The 24,857-nt window shown below is 40.7% G+C and overlaps 1 pseudogene across 1 annotated transcript; it reads left to right on the forward strand.

Moving 5' to 3' along the window:
- The first annotated feature begins 1,806 nt into the window (after positions 1 to 1,806).
- Positions 1,807 to 24,403, forward strand: LOC144374057 (uncharacterized; annotated as a pseudogene). The gene is made up of 4 exons (XR_013433584.1): positions 1,807 to 1,987; positions 19,209 to 19,335; positions 19,515 to 19,575; positions 20,609 to 24,403. The product of XR_013433584.1 is annotated as an uncharacterized LOC144374057 (transcript).
- Positions 24,404 to 24,857: the final 454 nt, after the last annotated feature.

The following is a 24,857-nucleotide window of genomic DNA, read 5'->3' on the forward strand; positions in this document are numbered from 1 at the left end:
AAAAAAATTGTACTTAATTTCCAAGAGGGGTTAGACATTACAGGCAGTGTTGGCCCCAAGTGGCAATTTTTTATGGTTTAAATGCAGGGTTAATGGGCCCAGGAGAGCAGGGATTTGGTTTCTTTCTGGTTGGACTATCAGTTGAAACCCAAGATGCTGAGAGTGCTGGGTCAGCTCCTGGGGCTATGTTGCTTCCTATGGCTTGTGGCTTTTGTTGAAAACCTTGACATGGAAAGAATACACTGGAGGGGGATTTCCTCCTGACAAAGTGAGTTCAGTCTGTGCAATAGAGTGACATGCGTCCAGGGGGCAAGTGAGTGTGAGTTCATAGACAGGTTATAAGACCACAGATTCCTGAAGCTTAAATCCTACAGATAATACTAAATTCTAGATACAATCTCCCCTATCCATACATGCCTATGATTACCCTTTCTACAAACCTCAAAGTCCTTGTCAGCATCTGAAGACAGGGTAAGGACAGGGTTTCCTTGTCTTCCTGGTGTAGCTGCACTGGTCAAAGTTTCTTTCCTGGTTTGCATCATAACCTTATCTGTTTGGTTGTGGGTGAACACCTGACCAGACCTGTGGGGTCACCAGAGTCACAACTCTGCAGAAGACTTCCTAACAGTTGAAGTAGAACATCACACTAAGCCCAAAGCACCCGTTTTATTTCCACCCCACATTGCTGCCCTAGAGGATCGCCCTCCTTCCTCCCCACCCTTTCTACTGGGGAGGAAGCCTTGGCCATCAGAGCCAACCTCAGTTGCTTCTTTTCATAGATTAGGAGCCTCCTCAAAGAAACAGAGGCCAGGAGATGAGGAGAGTGACTAAATAGTTTTCAAATTGTTTTTATTTTTAGTTATTATATATGAGTCATATATATATGATATCTTTAAAAAGTATTTCAAAAATTTGGAGACCGTATCTTTCTAAATCACTTGAGGTCGCATCAGCTAGGGAAAAAAAAAAAATATATATATATATATATATATATATATAAATATAAATATAATATATACATGTATTATATATATTATATATATATAATATATTATAGATAATATTCTGATTAGATGTATTTGGTGTGAGAAATATATATATATATTATATATATATAAATATATATTTTACATATAAAATATATTTTATATATAAAATATATTATATAAAATATCCATTTTATATATAGAATATGTTATATAAAATACATATTTTATATAGAAAATATATAATATATTATATATATTTTACAAAAAATATATGATATATATTTTATATATACAAAAAATATATAAAATATATAGTATATATATAATAAATAATAAAATATCGTACTTTCTTTTTTAAGGTACTGGGGAATAAACCCAAAGAGGCTTGACCCCGTCCTCTGAGCTCCATCCCCACCCTTTTCAATTTATGTGAAAACAGGGTCTCACTGTTTGCAGATGCAGACCTGACCTTGGGCTCCTCCAGCAGGAGCATCCTGGAGAAGCTCTGCTTTGCTTTTGTGTTGAGGTTAAACCCAGGGCCTCGCCATGCTTGGAAAGCACTCTATGGCTGAAGCCCAGCTTAGCGCCAGGCGTCACCTCTGTCACAGAGGCTAAGCCAAGGCTTCCCACCTTGATTCATTCCCAGCACAGCCGGGAAGCTCCTCCTGAAAAGGGCTGGGACCAAGAATCTTTCACTCTACCCAATTTCAGCCAGTGATTGGGCGATTTTAGCTGTCAGTCACGATCCAGAGGCGGGCCTGGAGGCCATTCATCCGGGTCGCTGGGGGGAACTGTCCAATCAGTGCGCAGAGGGAGGGGAAGGGCGGGCTTCCGCAAGCTCGCGGGCTTTTCTTCCTCACCGACTGGGCTACTCCTGCTCCAGGCCCCGTGTTCTCTGCTCCAGGGACTCAGGTGACTGCGCTGCCCGTGTTCTCGGGGATCTTGGGTGCCCAGAGATTCCTCCAGAGGACGCCAGGTCACCAGAGAAGCCAAAAATGGTGAGTTCGCTGAAGATAGGCGGTCAGCACCTGCCTTGGGGCCTGGCGGGCGGGAGAGCTGCGGACTGGCGCGCGGAGTCGCCGCTGTCAGGTGGCCCTGGGCCCCGTCCCCTGGTTCCCTTGGTTTGGAAGGGTAGCTCAGGTCCCAGGTGTCCCCTTTGCTCTCTACCTGTGGCCCGCACTCACTTTTCCCAACGTGTAGGAAGCAGGACCATAAGTGCACCTTCCTTCTCCCAGTGGAGCTCCACCCAGTGGAGGTCCTCCAAATTGCAGGCGCCTCCTGCCTTCTAAAAGGCCACCTCCCTCCACCTCAAAGCTCAGCCAGACATTCTTCTTCCCACTCGTTTCAAATAGACACCGTCTGCTAATTGTCATCGCTTAGTGAAATATTGGAAAGAATCAATCAATCTTCCTTCCCCTCTCCCTTTCCCCCTCCCTCCCCCCTCCTTCCCCCCTCCCTCCCCCCTTCCTCCCCCCTCCCTTTCCCCCTCCCTCCCCCTTCCTCCCCCCTCCCTTTCCCCCTCCCTCCCCCTCCCTTCCCCCTCCCTTCCCCCTCCCTTTCCCCCTCTCTTCCTCTCTTCCCCTTGTGTTGGAATCTGGGCTGGCCTGCAGTTTGTGATCCTCCTGCTTCAGCCTCCCGCTTAACTGGGGTTACAGGCCTGTGCCAATGTCCCTGGCAAGAACAACACTTTTGAAAGCATTTGTTTTCAATTTGTGATTATTATCCTTGAGGGGAAAGAATGAGCACTTAACACTTCCTTGTGTTTGGTCAGAATAACTGCTTTAAAGGGAATAAGTGGGTTGTTTATAGATCCCAGGGATATGGAATTCTGGGCTACATCAATATCGTATAAGTGCTCCTTTTTCTGATAGTCCATTTTGTAGAGTCACACCAGTCCTGTAGTTAGGTAAGCTCACAGGGTAATAATGATGTAGGGACTAAGGAGGCAAGGCACTGAAGGTAGTTGTAAACAGTTTTATCTGGCTGCAGCCAGTCTCAGAGGGCACTGTTTTTGCTGTAATCAATCCATCCATCCCCTGAACCCCGAGTTCAGGTGGTTTCAGAATTTTATACCCAGCATGTAAGGGGAGAGGCTCAGAAGTTCACTTTGTAATAGCGGGACCCCCAAATAACTCTCAGACCACACAGTCTCATTCCAGTTAAGCCTTTATTGCTGGCCAGTGGCAGACACTCTGCTCTCGAAAGAATGAGATGGTCAGAGTGGTACCCCTGCCTTCAGTTGGCTCCATATTTAAGCACAAAAACCACAAAAGGGAAGTTTGGGGGTTCAGGCAAAATAAGCAAGCCTGAAAGTTGTGGTCAGTTAGTCTCCAGTTGGCCCCATAGATCATTCTGTGTTCTTGGGGAATTTTCATGAACAAAAGAATCCAAACTGCCCCAGTCATGAGCTTTTTGAGTGTAATGGCTGAGTTCACAAAGTGAAGTCACCATAGTCAAGTTGTCACATCACACACATAAAAGCTGGTTTTTCTTTCTCTATTCTGACCAAGTTAACCCTTCAAGGACAGCACCTGAGGAGGGGAGAGCTTCTTCTCCCCTTTCTTTCCTCCCCCACCAGCTGTTACCATGGAGCCCAGTTGGTGACTTGTCTGTGAAGCCCAGCTCAAGGCCAGAGGCCTTGTTTGCACATTTCTACAAACTATTATTCTGGATACAAGTGTGTAAAAAACTAGTAAAGGGGAGTCCAGCACCTGGAGTGCTGATTTCTTTTTTTTTCTTTTTTTTTAAATTTTTGGTTTAGAGAGAGAATTTTTTTAATATTTATTTTTTAATTTTCGGCAGACACAACATCTTTGTTTGTATGTGGTGCTGAGGATCGAACCCGGGCCGCATGCATGCCAGGCGAGCTACCACTTGAGCCACATTTCCAGCCCAGTAGTGCTGATTTCTTCCAGATTAGCAGCCCAGTAAAATAGGGCAACACAAAAATAGGAAGTTTATCTACACTGAACTTTTTTTGTGGATACTCTTTTGTTGACAGTCCTAAAATTAGCCATGGTGCATATTTCTGGAGAAACCCAGTTATTTATTTTTTTTTGTGAAAAAATTGGATGCCACTACAATAATGTCTGATGCCTTTACTGTCCTTCATCCCATGCTCTTTTCAGTACGATTTTCAGAAAGGATCTGACTATGGTGCCCAGCCCTGGCTGAAAGTTGTGATCCTCCTGCCTCAGCTTCCCAGTCTGTTGGGATTAAAGGCATCGACAACCCCAGCTACAGAAAATAGTTCATTTTAACCCAAATATTAATTATCATACTAAGGAACATGGATTCAAGTTACTATGAATGATGTGTGTGACCCTCCCTAGAAGAGATTACATCACTTCTTTCTTTCTTTCTTCTTTATTTTCTTTCTTTCTTTCATTCTTTTTTCTTTCTTTTTTTCCCCTTTTTAATATACCAGGGATTGAACCCAGGGGCACTTAAACACTGAGCCACATTCCAAGCCCTTTTTATATTGTATTTTCAGATATGATGTCACTAAGTTCCTGATGGTCTCACTAAGTTGCTGAGTCTGGCTTTCAATTTAGCAATCCTCTTATCTTAGCCTCTCAAGCTGTTGGGATTACAGTTGTGTGCCACTGTGCCTGGCCTCCATGAACTTTTATAACAGAAACTGTGTATCAGTGCATTAACCAATTGCATTGGTAGGAACATCAGATTGGTGGGATACAGAAAAAAAGTAAAGAAAATTCTGTATGTCTGTTATTGCATTCTGAGCTTTGATAGATTTTAGAGACGTCTGGTCAGGTTAGTGAATATATTTTGAGAAGTTTTGAGATTGTGGTCTGATACAGAAATTAAGATGATTGGCTATTAAAGGGCTTAAGATAGCCCGAGATAATGTTTGCTCTCCATATAGAACCCTGCCTTTCCACCCTCATGGTGGTCTAGTTAGCTAAAGTCAAGTACTCTGAAGGTTCTTTGATGTAGATGCAACTGTATAGAGAACTTGAGTTCACAGCTGTAAAAATCTTGTGCTTTTTCTTTTGTCTTCCTTAGGTGTAGGCACCATGTCAGATTTCTTGGGTAGAAGTTCCCTTTGGACACATCACAGAATCCCATGTCCTCAGCCAGTGTCCTCTCCTGGTGCTGCCACAGAGTGCCCACAGCTGCCCTGTGCCTTGCAGGGTGAACAGAATTTCAGGCCCTGGGTCAGCTGCTCCCAGAGGGCAGCCTGAGGTGTGGGGTGCAGCCTCTCAGGGAAGCTGCTGGGGGCCCTGGGCTGAGGAATCTCCTGGAAAAGGCCTCATCTAAACAGCTACTTCCTTGGGACCTTGTTTTCCCCAAGCTCTGTTCCCATTCCTTGGAGACAGGCGGACAGTCAGCCTGTGGATGCTGGTGCTGAGGGGCCAGGTCAGCAGTGACTCCTGTCCTTTTAGTCTCTCACAGTGTGAAGGAGCAAAACCTCTCCCAGAGCATAAGTACCACCCACCCCAGTGCAGAGCTGTGCAGACCTGAAAATCCTCATAGACTGGAGTCATGGTCCAGGTGCCTGGGAGGGTGATCCTGGATGCTTTCCATGAGTAAGACCAGGAGGAAGCATATCCCCGCTGTCAGGGACCTTCCCTGCCCCTTGAGCCTGACACATCTGTGCTCCCTCAGCACCAAAGCTTTCTGTGTATCACTTTGAAATGATGTGCTAACTTATCTGAGGCCCAGGTTTATTTATTCAGAGCCAAATGGGATGGACTATTATTACAGAGGCAAGAGAGAGGTGGGTTAAAATCCACCATTTCTTTTTTTGTTAAAAATCGCAGCTTACAGCCAGATACAGTGGTGCACACCTGTGATCCTTCCTGCTCCAGAGGCTGAGACAGGAGTGTTGCAAATTTGAGGACAGCCTTAGCAACTTAGCAAGGCCTTATGCAACCTGGTGAGACTGCGTCTCAAAATAAAATATAAAAATGGCTGGGGATGTGGCTCAGTAGTAAAATATCTCTGGGTTTAATCTCGGGGGCATCAAACAAGAAAGGAAAAAAGAAAAAGAAAACATCTAATTGCCTAATTTACCTTTTGCGACCCCTGAATATGTGTAGAAAGTTTGTAAGATTCAGATTTGTCTTTTCAGTGGTTTTAAATTGAAATCCAACCCTGGATTCCTAAATACCACATAAGATACAGAGAAAGTCTGTCTTGCATTATTGTTGCAGAATTTGAGTCCAATTTTACAAAAATAGTGGTGGATTAATTTATGAATGTGATTTCATGGAAACTTGTGTCTGTCCTTCACAAGGTGATGAATTTGACAAAGGACGACAGTTTTTCACCGTTGTTGTCTGAACTTGGCAGGTTCATGCCAACTGTGTGGATTTTTGTTATCAGGAATGGAACCCAGAGGTGCTTAACCACCAGCCCCTTTTAGATTCTTTGTTTTGAGACAGAGTCTTGCTACATCATCTAGGGCTGCTGGGGTTACAGATGTGCACCATCACACCCATCTTCATTGTAATTTTTAAGGACAACTTTGGCAATGCCTTGAATACACAACTGTAATCATTTAATCACTGAATATCAGTGAAAGAGTAAATGACACCTGTTTTCTGCAAAGGAGAGATCCGTGTGTCTAAATAAGGGTGCTGATCTCCTCACCATGTCACCTAATTCCTGTTCCCTCCCAACTGCCTCCTCGTAGGGCCACCCCTTTGGGACCTAGCCTTTTAGCTTATGAAACTTGGGAGTAACATAAATACTCTCTCTATTCTCTCTGTCTTGTACAACATTTTGCCTCGTCTTAGACACAGTTTATTGTTTCCAATTTTTTGAAAAGTGTTTTTTGTTGTTGCTGTAGTTGGACACAATACCTATTTATTTATTTTTATGTGGTGCTGAGGATCAAACCTAGGGCCTCTCATGTGCTAGGCAAGCACTCTACTGCTGAGCCAGAATCCCAAACCTCCTATTTCCATTTTTAAATGTAGTTTTTCTTAAGTTTACCTCCAAAATACAGTAAACCATGCCCTAAATTTCACAGAATTTACTGAAACACTCAGTGTTTTTTCAGAGAGTTTAGATCATGGGAACATTCAGTCTTCTTTGTGAGAAAGTGTGGTGTCTTTCCACTGATTTTGTTGTGTTTTTATGCCTCTAATTGTGTACCTTTTGTATTATAATCATTTTTATCTCTCACTACATGTAGTTTACCAAGCTACTCTCCAGCCCAAGAGAATTCGTATTGTAGACTATTGTTTATTTATTTGCTTCCTCATTGAGTGCTGGGAATTGATGCCATGAACTTGCTCATGCTTAGTTATCTCCCAGAAATGAATTTCAATTTCTAAGCAACGTTCTGGAGGTGGGCAGGTGTTTCGCTGGAGAAAAACCTACAGGCACTCGTCCACTGAGCACATCCTCAGCCCTTCTTATTTATTTATGTTTTTTTTTTTTATATTTTGTATAGTTGTAGATGGATAAAATACCTTTATTTTATTTATTTTTTTGTGCTGCTGAGGATCATACCCAGTGCCTCACACATGTTAGCATGTGGTCTGCCACTCAGCTACAGTCCCAGACCCCCTTTTTATTTTTGATGAAGACCAGTCTCACTAAATTTCTGAGTGTCTTGCTCTGTTGCTGAGACAGGCCTCAAACTTTTGCTATTTCCCTGCCTTGACCTCCCTAGTGGCTGATATTACAGGTGCACACCACTACACCAGTAGTTGGGATGAGTTTTGAAGACTTATCATCCAATTTCTTTCCAGATGCAAATAGTATTGAAAATCAGTTTTCTTGCTTTTGTTTATACTTTTGAAATTTGTAACTATGACTCTTCCTCTTTGCTTTATTTTTGCATTATTATGAAAAACGTATTTAGCATATAATATTGTTTCTTATGTATACATTTTTAAAACTTCATGGCTTGATAGTTTATTTACTTCTTTATTAGAAAAACTTTGTTTTCATGAGCAATTTTAGGCTTACATAGTTTTAGTCAGTGTTCTCTAGAGGAAAAGTATCAAGAGGAAGTGTAATTATCAAAGGGGAGTCATGAGATTGGCCCACTTGACCCGAAGGTGGATGTCCATAGTGGCCATCTGCAGGCTGGAGAGCTTGAGAAGTACTAGCTGCTGAGTCCCAGAGGCTGAAGCCTCAGAACAAGGGGGATCAATAGTGCTGCCCTAGACCAGACCAAAGATTCTGGAAACACACTAGAGAATCACTGGCAGAGTCCACTTTGAGAGAGTGAAGAATTTTGTTCCACCCAAGACACCGTCCTATTGGATGGTGCTGCCTAGCTTAAGGAGGTTCTCCAGTTTGGCTCACTATCCCATATGCCCATCATTTGTAGACACACCCTCATGGACACACCCAGAAACTCATTAATCATTGGCATCCTTTAACCCAATCAAGGTAACAATTAAATGTGCCATTACACTTAGTATCAAATACCCCTTCTCTCCAGCTGATAGTCTCCACTGTTTTCAACATATTGCATTGGTGTAGGGTGTTCGTTAGTTACTAAACCAGTGTTGAACATTGGATAAAGAGAATGTATGAAGCAACATCTTATGATAAGCCAAAGTTCACCCTTTACCTTAGGGTTTCTTGTCTGTGTGATGTGATTGTGTGTCTCATGTTGTATACAAGGTAATGTCATACAGAAGAGTTTCACTGCTCTGGGAATCCAATGTTCCACCTGTTTATCACTCCTCCTCATTCCTTCCTCCCTCTCTGCCCCCTAAGTCCCTGGCACCCATCAGTTCTGCTAATGCATCTATAATGTTGTCTTTTTCAGAATGTTCTTAACTTGGAATCTTACTGCACTTGGCCATTTCAAACTGGCTTCTCTCACTTACCAGTCTGCCTTTAAGGGTGCTGTATCTTTCCAGGCTGCAGAGCTCATTTTCTGGGTGATGCTCTTCAGCTTGTCCATTCAGTATTGAATGGTGCATCTTCCTTGCATCTAGCTTTGGGCAGTTCTGGATATGGCTGCTGTAGTCACTGCAGTGAGGGTTCCTGTGCCCATAATTTTCACATCATTTGCATAGACACCTAGAGTGTGATTACTTAATTGTACATTTTTTTGCATTTATGATTAAATTTTGCATTTATGATTATGAGCATCATTCATAGTTTTCTTTTCTATTTAATACTTTTCTTAATCTATTTAATTTGGATAATATGGTAACTTATGCCTCAGGAAGACTTAGGAGGTTTAACTCAGCTTTTATGTTCTGGACAAAAAGTAGAAAACTGGTGGCAGTTCTTATGTGTTTCATGGAAGCCTGTTTGAGATGTCAGAGCCTTGCTTTGCCTTTTTGGGAAGTAATTAGTTATTGAGTCTGTTTTTCTCAGCAGCCATGGGCTCATCTATTATATGTATTTCCCCTTGTGTGTAAGTTGTAGGAGATTGTCTCTCTCAATGAAATGGTCCAGTTTCTGTAAGTTGTCTAATTTGTGTCAAGCACATTTATGATAATCTGAAGTCCCAATGCATTGTTGATGATGACACTTTTAAATGTGTTAGTAGGTTTTCAGTTCTTGTTGTTTTTTTCTTTAATATTATTGTATATTTTACACTTTTTCTTTCTTTCTATTTATGTGGCAGTGAGGATTGAACCCAGTTTCTCCCAAGCACTAGGCAAGCAGTCTTCCACTGAGCCACAACCCCAGTCCCTGTCCTGTGTATTCTTAGCCTTTTGTTAGTTAATCAGTGATGCTGATGTTCATGAAGAACTTGATTTTGCAGACTGCGGATTTCCTGATTGTTGTTTCATCAACACTTTCTCTGTTACCTACTGTTGAGAGCCACAGCCGAAGGGGCCCCAGCAAACATTCAGACTGCCAGCTGATGATTGGCTCACAGCGGCCCCAGCAACTTCTAGCTGATTGGCTCCTCTGCGGTCATGCTCATTGGGCTGTTTCCCCGTGCTTTCAGACTACGGAGCTGCTCATTGCGGGACTTTTTTGGCTCCACCCACATGACCCAGCCAATCGCCCTAAGAGCAAGAGGAGTGGGGGAGGTGGAGAGGCTTGTGGGAAGCCGGTGGTGGCAGTTGGGCTCTGAAAGTTTTTCCTGATGAGCTTTTTTGTTTGGCATGTGTGGTTCTAAAAATAAAGTTTGTTTCTTTTGACAAGTGGCTCCTGAATTGTGCCCAGCCAGACTGCGGCATTTGGTTGGCCGCACGGGGAAGGACTGAGGGTGAGTGATAAGGTAAACTGCTTGCCCCTGAGGGCAGGGTGAGAGGATGGGTAGCCATTTTAAGATTCTTCTTTTGTTTTGCTTAACTTTTGTTTGAAGTTGCCTGTCCTTGGAGATGAGTGAGATGGAAGAAAAACTGCTCACATGTGAGGAAAAACTATTTACGTCTGAGGAACAGATACGGAGAAAGGACGGATGCACATTTCAGGAGGATAGAAAGGCTATAATGATTTTTGTTGTTCCATTTTTATTTCATTCTATCTTGGTTTTGTTTGGCGTCATCTTGTTGGGTTATAGTATAGTAGAAATATGGGATCAGAAACTAGTAAAAAAACAAACTGAAAGAGTGTTAAGTAAATTGTTAGAGGAAAGAGGCATCCCAGTAAAATGAAGAGCAGTCAGGGCATACGTTGATACAATAGAAAAATGTAGCCCATGGCTTTTTAAGGAGGAGTTGTTGAATATATCACAATGGAATCATCATGGTGAAGATTTAAAAAGAATAGAAAAGAAAAGCCCAGGGACTCGGCCAGTTGGCACATTGTCATTGTGGATGTTTGTATGTTGTTTGCTTAGTCCAAAGGCCTCTTAAGCTAGTCAGAGAAAGAAAGTGTAAAGCAGAAAAAGCCGTCAGGGTGAAAGTTACAACAGGAGACTGCTACTAACACTTAGTTCTATCACCAGAGGGTGTAAGTGTCCAACCAACAGCACCACCTCTACAGGAGACTGCTACTAACACCTTTCTATCACCAGAGGACATAAGTAATCAACCAACAAGGCCATCTCCATATGCTGGGAGGCCCCCAACCCCCGCAGTAGATAGTTGGGATCCTGAGACTGATTCTCAAATATGCTCTGTATTTGAGGCAGGAGGGCAGCGAATTCACCATGCTTTAAATTTCAAAAAAGTGAAGCAGCTAAAAGAGGCTGTAACAACTTATGGTCCTCAAGCACCCTTCACTGTAAGCATGGTCGAATCCGTTACCAACTTGAACATGACGCCAGCAGATTGGGCTAATATCTGTAAAGCTGTGCTAAATGGAGGACAATACCTGTTATGGAAGGTTGCCAATGAGGAATTTTGCAAGGAGATAGCTAGGCAAAATGCAGTAGCATTTTGTATGCTAGTACAAAAGTAGTAGTATCCTCAGAGAAATCTAGATATGTTGTTAGGAAAGGGAACTTATGAGGATCAGCAGCAACAAATTGCATATGATCCTGGTGTATACGCACAAATTGTTGTAGATGCGGTTAGGGCATGGAAGACATTACAAGGGCATGGAGGTTTACAAGGTCAATTATCTAAGGTAATACAAGGAGCTAGTGAATCTTATGCTGAATTTGTAGATAGGCTTATTCAAACAGCTACCAGAATTTTTGGGAATACAGAACAAGCAATGCCATCAATAAAACAACTGGCTTATGAGCAAGTGAATCATTGGTGCAGAGAAATCATTAGACCATGGAAACAGGAAGATTTAAACACATATATTAAATTATGTAGAGACATTAATGAACAAGGGCAAGTCGTGGCAGCTGCAGTAAAACAGGCTTTAGATGCCAGGCCAAGAACATGCTACAATTGTGAACAAACAGGACATTTTAAAAGGAATTACCCCATAGGAGGAGGGTTTAACAAAACTAGGTATCAAAGGAGTAGAATACCGGGTATTTGCTCACGATGCTATAGAGGGAAATATTGGGCTAATGAATGCCGTTCTCAAACCACCATAGAGGGTACTGCATTATCAAAAAATGAACAAGGACCAGGTTTTTATCCACGATATCATGGAGAAAGGCATCGGGCTCCATTGCCAAAAAATGGACAGGGGGGCCCAATGCTCCGGGGCCCAAAACCACAAATATACGGAGCACTGGAGGAACCCAGCAAACCCATCAGGTTAGTGCCCAGGACACATTGTCCATCAGATCCCTCATCAGACAAACCAGAGGGAGTGCAGGGTTGGACATCTGCGCCTCTGCCAGATCAGTACTAACTCCAGAGATGGAAGTTCAAATCATTCCCACAGGGGTGAAAGGACCTCTTCCCAAAGGAACAGTAGGCTTATTATTGGGACACAGCTCTTCTACTCTAAAAGGAGTTATGATAATTCTTGGGGTAATTGATCCCGATTATGAAGGTGAAATAAAAATTATAGCCAGTTCTCCAAAGGGTATATCAGTAATTTCACCAGGAGATAGAATAGCACAGTTACTAATAATACCCAGCATACATGATAAATTTTCCAGTCGTACTGTAGAAAGAGGTTCCAAGGGATTAGGCTCCACAGGTGTAGATTGGGCTATGCTGTCTTTAAATTTAGATTCTCGCCCCATGCTAAAACTAAATATTCAAGGACATGAATTCAATGGCTACTGGATACAGGTGCAGACTTTAGCATTATCTCTCATCAAGAATGGCCAAAACACTGGCCATTACAACAAGCCACTGAAAAGCTTCGAGGCCTGGGAGTGGCGACTAATCCCCAGAGAAGTGCAATGGTATTAGATTGGAAGGATCCTGAAGGATGTGAAGGAACTTTACAGCCATATGTATTGGATCATCTTCCCGTAAATTTATGGGGATGAGATGTCCTAGATCAATTAGGTTTGACATTAACAAATAACATCAACCAAAATGCACCCACTATTATGACTACACAAGGCTTTAGGAAAGGAAAAAGATTAGAAAAACAAGAACAAGGTACAGCAGCACCAATACAAATAGATCAAGGAACGGACAGACATGGGTTGGATTTTCAGAAAGGGCCACTGAGACAATAAAAATTACGTGGAAATCAGAAAGACCAGTATGGGTTCCTCAGTGGCCCGTGACTAAAGAAAGATACAAGCAGCCCATGACCTGGTCAAACAACAATTAGCAGAAGGACATGTACCACCTTCTGTATCTCCCCATAATACTTCCATTTTTGTCAATAAAAAGAAATCTGGTAAATGGAGATTATTGCAAGATTTAAGAGCCATGAATAATGAGACGGTTATTATGGAACCTGTTCAATCAGGGATTCCTCAATTGTCTGCTTTGCCAAAAACTTGGTATGTTTTAGTTATAGATATTAAAGATTTTTTTTTTTCAATTTCAATTCATCTTGAGGATAGTTCACGTTTTGCATTTCCTATCCCTGCACTGAATCATGAAAGTAGGTCCTGATCAGAGATATGAGTGAAAAGTACTCCCTCAAGGGATGGCTAACAGCCCAACTATGTGTCAAATTTATGTTAACAAAGTAATCCAGCCACTTAGAAATCAAAATCCTGAACTACAAATATTTCACTATATGGATGATCTATTATTAGCACACAAAGATAAAAACACATTGCTAGAATGTTATGCCACACTCACAAACTTATTAAAAAATTATAATCTAGAGATAGCAATAGATAAAGTACAATTAAATTTTCAAATTAATTATTTAGGAGTTCTGTTATCCTCAACCATGGTCCGTCCACCAAAAATTCAAATAGGAGTAGATCAACTCAAATCATTTAACGACTTTCAAAAGTTATTAAGAGACATAAATTAGATAAGGACTTATCTAGGTATACCAACAGGAGAGTTGGGACCTTTATTTGATATCCTAAAAGGTCCATCAGATCCAAATTCACCCTGAATGTTAACGCCTGAAGCAAGAAAGGCATTAAAAATCATTGAAACATATATGGAAAATATGCATTTGGATAGAATTGATATAAGTTTGCCTTTATTATTTATTGTACTACCAACAAAAAATATTCCTACAGGAGTATTTTGGCAAGAAGGTCCATTATTATGGATACATTTATCTTATTCTCCTAACACTACTCTTACTAGGTATCCTGAGGCTGTAGGACAATTAATACTCAAAGGAATAAAAGCAGCAAAGGGAGTGTTTGGAATTTCATCCAATAAAATTATTACTCCATATACTATGAATCAAATTGATGAATTAGCTAATGAGCTAAATACTTGGGCAATAATCATGTGCAAATCTAATGTTTCATTTGATAACCACTTACCATCTAATCTTTTATTGTCTTTTTGGTCATCGCATCCTGTAATTTTTTGAAAAATGACAAGAAAAACACCTATCATGAATGCTCCAAATATATTCACTGATGGGTCAAATAATGGTACAGCAGCAATAGTTACCAAACTTTTACATTTTTAGTTCCCAAACAATCAGCTGAAAATGTAGAGCTTAATGCAGTAATACAAGCTTTTGTGATGTTTAAAGGTTCTGTATTTAATTTTTTTTCTGATAGTCAGTATATAGTTAATGCTATAGTATCCCTTGAAGACGCTGGTAGGATTTCCTCTTCCTCTACTGTTTTCTCTTTGCTTTCCAGTATACAAAGTCTAATCTGGGACAGAAAATATCCATTCTTTATAGGACATATCAGGGCACATACAGGATTGCCTGGAGCCCTTAGTTTGGGCAATGATTTAGCAGATAAAACTACACATGACATACATATTTTCCCTACACTATAAGGAGCTACAAATTTTCATAAAAAGTTCCATGTCAATGCTAATATTTTACAAAAGCATTTTAGAATAACTAAGGAACAAGCTAGACAAATAATAAAACAATGTCTAAATTGTGTGACCATTTTACCACAAGTTAATCTTGGAGTCAATCCTAGAGGACTGATACCTAACCATATTTGGCAGATGGACGTTACACACTTGCCAGAATTTGAAAAATTAAAATATTTGCATGTTACAGTTGATACTTCTTCTGGATTTTTGATGGGTTCCCTTCATGCTGGAGAAAAAACTAAAGATGTTATAGCTCATTGCTTACAAAATATTGCCACTGTGGGCATTCCAAAACAGTTAAAAACAGATAATGCCCCTGGTTATACTTCTACCTCTTTTAAACAATTTTGCTCAACATTTGGCAATACTCATATAACAGGAATCCCATATAATCCACAGGGACAAGGCATAGTTGAAAGAGCTAATCAAACTATTAAAATGTACTTATTATAGCAAAAAGAAAAAATTGGGAAGGGGTATATATTCCCCAAAGTTAAACTTAAAATAACCCTTTTTACTCTAAACTTTTAAAATTTGGATTTATCAGGGATTAGTTCTGCAGAAAGGCATATGTGTCCAAAAAATGTACATAAGCCCAAGGTACCTTGGAAGGATATTCTTACAGGACAATGGAAAGGTCCTGACCCAGTAATTGTCTGGAGTCGGGGGGTCTGTTTATGTGTTTCCACAGGGAGAACAGTAGCCGATTTGGATTCCAGAGAGATTAACCAAAGTGATTTAGTTTCTTTTTTTTTTTTAGAGAGAGAGTGAGAGAGAATTTTTTTAATATTTATTTTTTAGTTCTCGGCAGACATAACATCTTTTGTTTTTGTATGTGGTGCTGAGGATCGAACCCGGGCCGCACACATGCCAGGCGAGCGCGCTACCACTTGAGCCATGTCCCCAGCCCTAACTAAAGCGATTTCTACAGACCAAAAAGAAGATGATTTGGTTCAAATCCATAACAGCTGATATCCAGAACTCCAGTTTGGCTACCCTTACATTTTCGACAGAACCAGGATGCTTTTTTCAATATCTATTTTATTATTGCCCTCCTGCATCATGAAGTTCTATGATGTTTTTTTGAGCTCATTCAGACCTAGGTTAATTTTTTGCTGATCAGTTCTATTTTTTGACTATAGAGTTTTTAAACATTGCAATGGAGATTTCACCTGTAAAAAGTTATAAAGCCTTTACTTGTTATGTGTTTTGTGCACACTTGTGTTCTATGTTGTATGTTTGTATGTATGTATGTCCATATATCATATATGATGAGCGCTCATGAAAAAATGGATCCAAATATTTTTTTTCACGTGATTTAAATGGTTTATTTTAAATTGGGTAAACAACTGTTGAAAATTGTTTTAATATGTGAACAAAAAAGGAGCTTAACAGATTTGTTTGTTTACTTTCACCTTTTCTTTTCATTATATTTAATAATTCTCTTCAAGATAATGTAATTTTTTAAGAAAATTGTTTTCTTTTAGTGCCTTCTGGAATGTTACATAATTTTTTCTTTAGCCATTATTGCCAGAATTCCTATTTTCATCCCAGTGCTGGTGAAGACAAAGATAAACTACAGCTTCTGCAATAGCCATCACTGAACTGCTTGCAGAACTTGCCTGGACTATGTATCACTTGTGTGCATTGTGAACTCACCTGTATGCATTGTGAACTCTCTGTTGGTGAAGCAAATTGTGGTAGCATTGGGGTATTTTTGCTGATGATGTCATTGGTGGTACAATTTTTCCAAAAGGAGCCGTCAATTGGCTTGGTGTATCTTCCTCCCTTCTGCTTGTCATGATCATTCAGCTAAAATTTGGGGCCAACAAAGGTGAGGCAAAGAACCTCACCCCCCCTCCCCCACTGGTACAAAGACCTATCCACAGGTGTGGCTATATATTGTACTGGTAGTCAGTGATGGGTAAGATCCAATTGCAATTGTACCAACTTAAGATAACGGGTAAGGACCATATGTACTATTGGACAACCGAAGGCAGGCACGGTCCCTAAGCCACATGCTTGTTGTTTAAACAGAGAGGGGGAGATATTGAGAGCCACAGCCAAAGGGGCCCCAGCAAACTTTCAGACTGCCAGCTGATGATTGGCTCACAGTGGTCCCAGCAACTTCTAGCTGATTGTCTCTTCTGCGGTGATGCTCATTGGGCTGTTTGCCCGCCAATTCAGACTACGGAGCTGCTCATTGGGGGACTTTTTTGGCTCCTCCAATGTGACCAAGCCAAGTGGCCTCAAGAGCAAGAGGAGTGGGGGAGGTTGAGAGGCTTGTGGGAAGCCAGTAGTGGCAGTTTGGCTCTGAAGGTTTTTCCTGAGGAGCTTTTTTGTTTGGCGTGTGTTGTGCTAAAAATAGTTTCTTTCTTTTGACAAGTGGCTCCTGAATTGTGCCCAGACAGACTGTGACAACCTACCTGTGGTTAATTTAGGTTTACCTTGCTCTTTCTCTGGTTTTCTGAAGTGGCAGTTTTATTGGTTGCTTTTAGCCGTTCTTTTCTGAAATGTGTGTTGGATGACTTAGATACCAATACAGCACCACCTCTGGTGTTCTCTATGAATTTCCTATGATGGACTTTTATATTTTTTTCTTTCATAATGGTCACCTTTTCTCTTGAGTCACCTCTTTGTCCTGTGTCTGTTCAGAGCCCTGTGTTTCTTTTTTTTTTTATTTTTTTTTTCAGAGCCCTGTGTTTCATGTCTCCTTCCCTGGAGGCTTTTCAGCTTCTTGTGATCTGATTTCTGCTTTAGCTCTCATATTCTTTGAGCATACATGGTATTTCACTGGTGGTGCACTTGTAGGGTTGTGGTTTATGCCCTGTAGAGTGTAGCTGTGACCCTGAGACCTCAGTGTGCTTCCCATTTGGTTGAAGGTCCATGAAGCCCTCCTGTCTGCATCATTGTCCTGACAGATTTGGGCTGATGTCTCTGAGGGTAATTGTGGGTTCTTCATTTTTTGGGGTGGTTCTTTATGGTTTCAGTTTTTGAGTATGCTTCTGTGTAAGTGGCAGGGACATTTTCTTTTTTTCTGTTCCTTCACTGTGCAGACATCATAGCATGCTTACAGATGTGAATGGTGGCCTCTTTAACACACAGACTGTGTGGGATAGTTCAGAATTCTGGGCTACAAACTTGTTGCTTTATCACACTGTGGAGGAGCTTCTGCCTTAGGTTTGCTTGCACCACCATTTCTACAGGCACGATGAATCTCTTTCACCACAGACAACCATTGCATATGTGGCCCAACCTTGATCAAAATGTCCTTGAGCACAACATTGGTATGTGTCTCATGACTTTACATCATGGTAGTGAACTGGCTGCTGTTAAGAAGAGTTTGACAATCATTGGACATTCATTGTTGCTCTGAGACTTAGAAAAATAGCTCCTGCTGTTTATTAAGAAGATTGTTTTGAGAGTTATAAAAATTGGTAAAGCTGTTGTTTGGAGAAAGTGACTTTTTTTTTCTTTAGAGAGGGATAAGAGAATTTTTTTAAATATTATTTTTTTTTTTTGTATTCGGTGGACACAACATCTTCGTATGTATGTGGTGCTGAGGATCGAACCTGGGCCACACGCATGTCAGGCAAGTGTGCTACTGCTTGAGCTACATCTCCAGCCCATGGTGACATTATTGGGTCATAGAGTTATTTCTAAGACACGTGCCATCTTTCCACTTACCCCATTCTGCTTTGACAGTAACCATAAGAAATTATCAAATTGTTGTGTTTATTAATAAATAAATTAAATTAATCAAATAGAGAACTCATGTTTGTTTTGGTCATTTAATAGTAAGCTAGTTGACTAAATTTGTTCTGGAGTAAAGCACCTGCAAACTTCTAGTTGTTCTTAGTGTAATCACACAGAATGAGCTCAATCTCCAGTTAACACATTGTGACAACATGTGTAAAATATTGTCTAAATGTTGTCTATGAAGGAATCTCCTTAGTGACCCCATGCTCAAAGGGTGGGAGTGGGGGCTGGTTCTAGGCATTTCTTTAAGTATCGAACAATAGACATTCAGAGGAAACAAGACATCAGTAAATACCATGTTGCCTATATTAACCTTGTATGTACAGGGAGCCACTGAAGTTGACAGAATCTCTCTCAAATGCTTAGTTTTATAAGCATACTCATCACCTTTTTTTTTCTAAAGATAAATACTATCAGAAGTGCTTATATTAGCTCTGTACCACACAGGACATTTGTAGGACATGTAATAGAGGTGCAACCATTAAAGAAGTTATGAGTGAACTGGGAGCCTGTCTTACTTCCTGTGAACTCACCAAAGGAAGGGTATAAATCACTACAATGTTTGCCTTCTGAGTAGCCAATTTCTAGTGTTGGAATGGGTGTAAGAAATTGAGTGCAGTAAAGATTTGATGGACCAAATCATGGAATTAATCAGAAGGCCAGGGAATCATGTGAACATCATGCATGTCGAGTGCAGATTTCTCATGCTGTCAATCTTTTCTGGCCTCCACTATGCATTTGTGGGGTATTTCAGATCTCAGTGACCTTTGAGGATGTGGCTGTGAACTTCACCAAGGAGGAGTGGGCTTTTCTGGATGCCTCCCAGAAGAACCTTTACAGAGATGTGATGCGGGAAGTCCTCAGAAACCTGGCTTCTATAGGTAATAATGTTGGATTAAAATTAATCAAAGCGAGAAGTCATGTTTATTTTGGTCATTTATGTAGAAGGTGAAAAGGATATCAGTTGCTGAATTATTGAAGCATAAATGGCACCTAAAATTTGGCAAAGCATTTCTAGGTCCTAAATATTCATAAAGATTGTTATGTTGTCTCATTTTAGGAAACAAGTGGGAAGACAAGACCATTGAAGATCAGATTGAAAACTGTGGAAGCAACCTAAGGTAACTCTACTCACAAGAGGAATTCATGAGGGAATCTGAGAATTGTCATATAATTTTTTGAAGCAAACCAACCGAAGAAGTATGCATAATTTGAAATGTATTTATTCTTATAATATTTTTTACCAGAAATATATACTTATCTGTAACAGGTATTCAGTCTTTTCAAATACTTTTCAAGTATTTGACATGCAAAAAGTAGTATGAAATTGCCTATGTGAATATCACTATGTGAAAAATAGCCATAGAAAAGCTGTGTTGCAAAGGATTGCTTCCTTCCAATCTCTTTATTTTCAGGGAACTTTAACAAGTCAGAAAATCTAGCCTTTACGTGATGTCGGTAGAAATTTAAAGACCTATAAATAAATAGAAAACTGTGAATGAGTTAGGTATCAATTATGTGCTGGTCACTTCTTCAAAGAAGTCCTATGGTAAACTTCAAACTTTCCCCACAGAATAGTGTGGGGTAACCTTCAAATCGATTCCAATTCTTAATCAAACAAAGAAAAATTTTAATAGAGTAAATCCATGTGACTTCATTATGTGTGCAAAAGATTTCATAGGTCCTTCATTTCTTCATAGGCACATCACATCTCACTCTGGACACAAATACTATTAGCATGAAGAATGTGAAGAGAAGCCGTGTGCATTTAAACAATATAGGAAATCTCTGGTTTCTCTCAAAAGTGTCCACACACAAATGTTGTTACAAACTGGAGATAGACCAAATGAAAGTACAGTATGTGGGAAAGTCATCAGTTGTTCCAATGACATTCAAGGACATGAAGAAACTCATACTGGGTGGCAACCCTATGAATGTCAACAATGTGGTGAAGCCTCTTCTTCTCTCCCAGGTGTTCAAAGACACATGATAACACACAGTGGAGATAAACCTTTTCAATGTGAGGTATGTGGGAAAGCCTTTCATTTTTCCTCTTTATTTAGAAGACATGAAAGAACTCATTCTGGAGAGAAACTCTGAATGTAAACAAGATGGTCAAACCTTTATTTCACACACAAGTCTTCAAAAGCGCAGGATCACGAACACAGGGAATGCACATTTCAAATGTAAGGTATGTGGGAAAGACTTTGCTTATCCCAGATTACTTAGAATACATCAGAAAACTCACACTGGAGAGAAGCCCTATGAATGTAAGCAGTGTTGCAAAGCCTTTTCTACATCCTGTCAGCTTCATAGACATGGAAGAACACATACTGGAGAGAAGCCCTATGAATGCAAACAATGTGGAAAAGCCTTTGCTACATCCTATCAGCTTAACAGACATGGAAGAACACACACTGGAGAGAAGCCCTATGAATGTCAACAATGTGGAAAAGCCTACACTACTGCCTTTTACCTTTGGATTCATAAACACACTCATACTGGAGAGAAGCCCTATGAATGTAAGCAGTGTGGAAAAGCCTTTGCTACATCCCGTCAGCTTCATGCACATGGAAGAACACATACTGGAGAGAAGCCCTATGAATGTAAGCGGTGTGGAAAAGCCTTTGCTAGATCTAGTTACCTTCAGATTCATATAAGAACACATACTGGAGAGAAGCCTTATAAATGCAAACAATGTGGAAAAGCCTTTGCTATGTCCCATCAGCTTAACAGACATGGAAGAACACACACTGGAGAGAAGCCCTATGAATGTAAGCAGTGTGGAAAAGCCTTTGATAGATCTAGTCACCTTCAGATTCATGGAAGAACACATACTAGAAAGAAACACTTTGGATGTCAAGAATGTGGAAAAACATTTGCTTCATCCCGTCGTCTTTACATACATGGAAGAATGCATACCAAAGAAAAGCCATATGAATGTGAACAATGTGGAAAAGCCTTTACTGCTTCCTCTTACCTTCAGATACATGAACGAACTCATACTGGAGAGAAGCCCTATGATTGTAAGCAGTGTGGCAAAGCCTTTGCTACATCTAGTAAACTTCAAATACATGGAATAGTGCATACTGGAGAGAAGCCCTATGAATGTAAGCAGTGTGGCAAAGCCTTTGCTAGATCTGGTGACCTTCACATACATGAAAGAACTCATAGTGGAGAGAAGCCCTATGAATGTAAGCAGTGTAGGAAAGCCTTCACTCAGTCCTCTCACCTTCACTCACATGAACAAACTCATACTGGAGAGAAGCCCTATGAATGTAAGCAGTGTGGAAAAGCCTATGCTAGATCCAGTGAACTTCAAATACATGGAAGAGTGCATACTGGAGAGAAGCCCTATGAATGTAAGCAGTGTGGCAAAGCCTTTGCTAGATCTGGTGACCTTCACATACATGAAAGAACTCATAGTGGAGAGAAGTCCTATGTATGTAAGCAGTGTGGCAAAGCCTTTGCTACATCCCGTCAGCTTCTTGAACATGGAGGAACACATACTGGACAGAAGCCTTATGAATGTAAGCAGTGTGGAAAAGCCTTTGCTAGATCTAGTCACCTTCAGATTCATAGAAGAACACACACTGGAGAGAAGCCCTATGAATGTAAGCAGTGTGGAAAAGCCTTTGCTAGATCTAGTCACCTTCAGATTCATAGAAGAACACACAGTGGAGAGAAGCCCTATGAATGTAAGCAGTGTGGAAAAGCCTTTGCTACATCTAGTTGCCTTCAGATTCATGGAAGAACACATACTAGAAAGAAACCCTATGGATGTCAACAATGTGGAAAATCATTTGCTTCATCCCGTCTTCTTTGCATACATGGAAGAATGCATACCGGAGAAAAGCCCTATGAATGTGTACAATGTGGAAAAGCCTTTACTGCTGCCTCTTACCTTCAGATACATAAACGAACTCATACTGGAGAAAGGCCCTATGAATGTAAGCGGTGTGGGAAAGCCTTCACTCAGTCCTCTCACCTTCGCTCACATGAACAAATTCATACTGGAGAGAAGCCCTACGTATGTTAGCAGTGTGGCAAAGCCTTTGCTAGATCTGGTGACCTTCACAAACATGAAAGCACTCATAGTGGAGAGAAGCCCTATGTATGTAAGCAGTGTGGCAAAGCCTTTGCTAGGTCCAGTGAACTTCAAATACATGGAAGAGTGCATACTGGAGAGAAGCCCTATGAATGTAAGCAGTGTGGCAAAGCCTTTGCTAGATCTGGTGACCTTCACATACATGAAAGAACTCATAGTGGAGAGAAGCCCTATGTATGTACGCAGTGTGGCAAAGCCTTTGCTACATCCCGTCAGCTTCATAAACATGGAAGAACACATACTGGAGAGAAGCCTTATGAATGCAAATAATGAGGAGAAGCCTTTGCTACATCCTATAAGCTTAAGAGCCATGAAAGAACACACACTAGAGAGAAGCCCTATGAATGTAAGTAGTGTGGCAAAGCCTTCACTCAGTCCTATTACCTTCACTCACATCAACAAACTCATACTGGAGAGAAGCCCTAAGAATGTAAGCAGTGTGGCAAAGCCTTTGCTAGATCCAGTGACCTTCACAGACACGGAAAAATGTATACTGGGGAAAAGCCCAATGAATGTCACCAATGTGGAGAAGCCTTTGCCACATCTTGTCTGCTTCACATATGTGAAAGAACACATACTGCATAGAAACCGTATGCATGAAAACAATTGGTAAACTCTTCTGTTATTACTGTTGCACTCATATACATGTAGGAAGTTTACTGGAGAAAAATCCTTTGAATGTGAAATATGGTAGATCAATATTTCATGTCATCCACAAAGACAAGAGAGGCTCACACTGCTGAAAATGTGTGTGTGTGTGTGTGTGTGTGTGTGTATGTGTGTATGTGTGAGATAGAGAGAGATCAATCAATCAATCGATCCACTGGGGATTTAGTCTGGTGGTGCTCTACCACTGAGCTACATTCCAGTTCCTTTTTAATTTTTATTTTGAGACAGGGACTTGCTGAGTTTCTTAGGGTCTTCCTAAGGTGCTGAGGCTAGCCTCCAACATTGATTCTTCAGAATCAGCCTCTGGAGTCTCAAGAATTAAAGGCATACACCACCACATCCAACTGAATAACTCTTTAAATGCGTGCTTGGCAGGCATTCTAGCACTGAACGCTCTGTATCTCAGGTGGTGAGTTTGCTGCAGCTGTGAGTGTGGACCCCACGGATAACCACATCAACAGATGTAGCTCTGCAGGTGTTTCCCCCACAATTGCAGCCAATCTCTTCCTTTTTAAAGGTCTTTTATACCAGTGAATTTTTTAAAAAAAACTACATCCAATTTAGGTTTTCTCCCCATGAATAGTACTTAGGTGGAATATGCCAGAAAACCCAGGCTTGATTTCTCTGTTTTAGAGTACCTCAGTAGCCCTGGAAAAAATTGTGTGATGGTTTTCTTAACAGACACTACATGACCAAAGGCTTGGTAAGGAGCATCCCATTCTGATGTCCTAATATAGCGGCTCTCCCTTCTCCACCAAATAATCTTAAATAAACTTCTCAAGAGACCTTCACCATAATTTTCTTTCAACAGAATGTCAGGAAAAGATTTTGCAAAGATCTCAATGTGGGTTGTAACACAGACTTCTGCTTTTGTGGCAAAGCTTGGAAGACCTCTGACCAATCTTACAATTGGTACACAAAGCACTTTCTGTGAACTAATCAAAACAACAACAACAACAACAACAAAACCTTTATGTATACCCCTACAAAAAATATAAACCTCCATCCCTGTCCCACTGGATGTAAATAAAGATCAATGAAATTCCAAGCAGTGAACCAAAAAATATTAAGTAATACCCCTCAGAACCTAATTAATGTGCTCCTGGAACATTCCTTGGGTGTCTAGCCTCATGTGCCGTACATCACTAATAAAGCTACAGCCTCCAATCAGGTGATATTGTGCAGTACTTGCTGTGAAGTGGGCTGTTTCTGCTCAGGCTAAAAGATTCAGTTACTTGTCCCAAGGATTCAAAGCCTCCTGAGCAAAACCTCACCCACAACCTATTCAGGTGTCATGGATCATGTGTGATTATTGGTAAGAGTTCCTTACATACTTGTGTCCAAATTTTGAAGTTTGCCAACATGCCAAAGATGGGTTGATTGTCACTGCTATCTCTGTTCCAGCCTTTTGCTGTGTCTTAGTGCTCTTTTGGAAAGGAAGGCCAAAAGAGTGTGCTGTGGCCCTTCTGTTTTTGATAAATACAGCCTAAGCCATCCTGTAAAACTTTTTCTTTTAAAGATAGTTTTGAACGCTTCCAAGGATTTCCAAAAACTTTCTTTGCAGCTAATGAGTCAGTGTGGAAATTTCCTAGTTTTACATTTTTGATTTAGTAGAAATATTGCATA

Source organism: Ictidomys tridecemlineatus, unplaced genomic scaffold (assembly GCF_052094955.1).
Source record: "Ictidomys tridecemlineatus isolate mIctTri1 unplaced genomic scaffold, mIctTri1.hap1 Scaffold_568, whole genome shotgun sequence".
In the NCBI taxonomy this organism is placed as follows: domain Eukaryota; kingdom Metazoa; phylum Chordata; class Mammalia; order Rodentia; family Sciuridae; genus Ictidomys; species Ictidomys tridecemlineatus.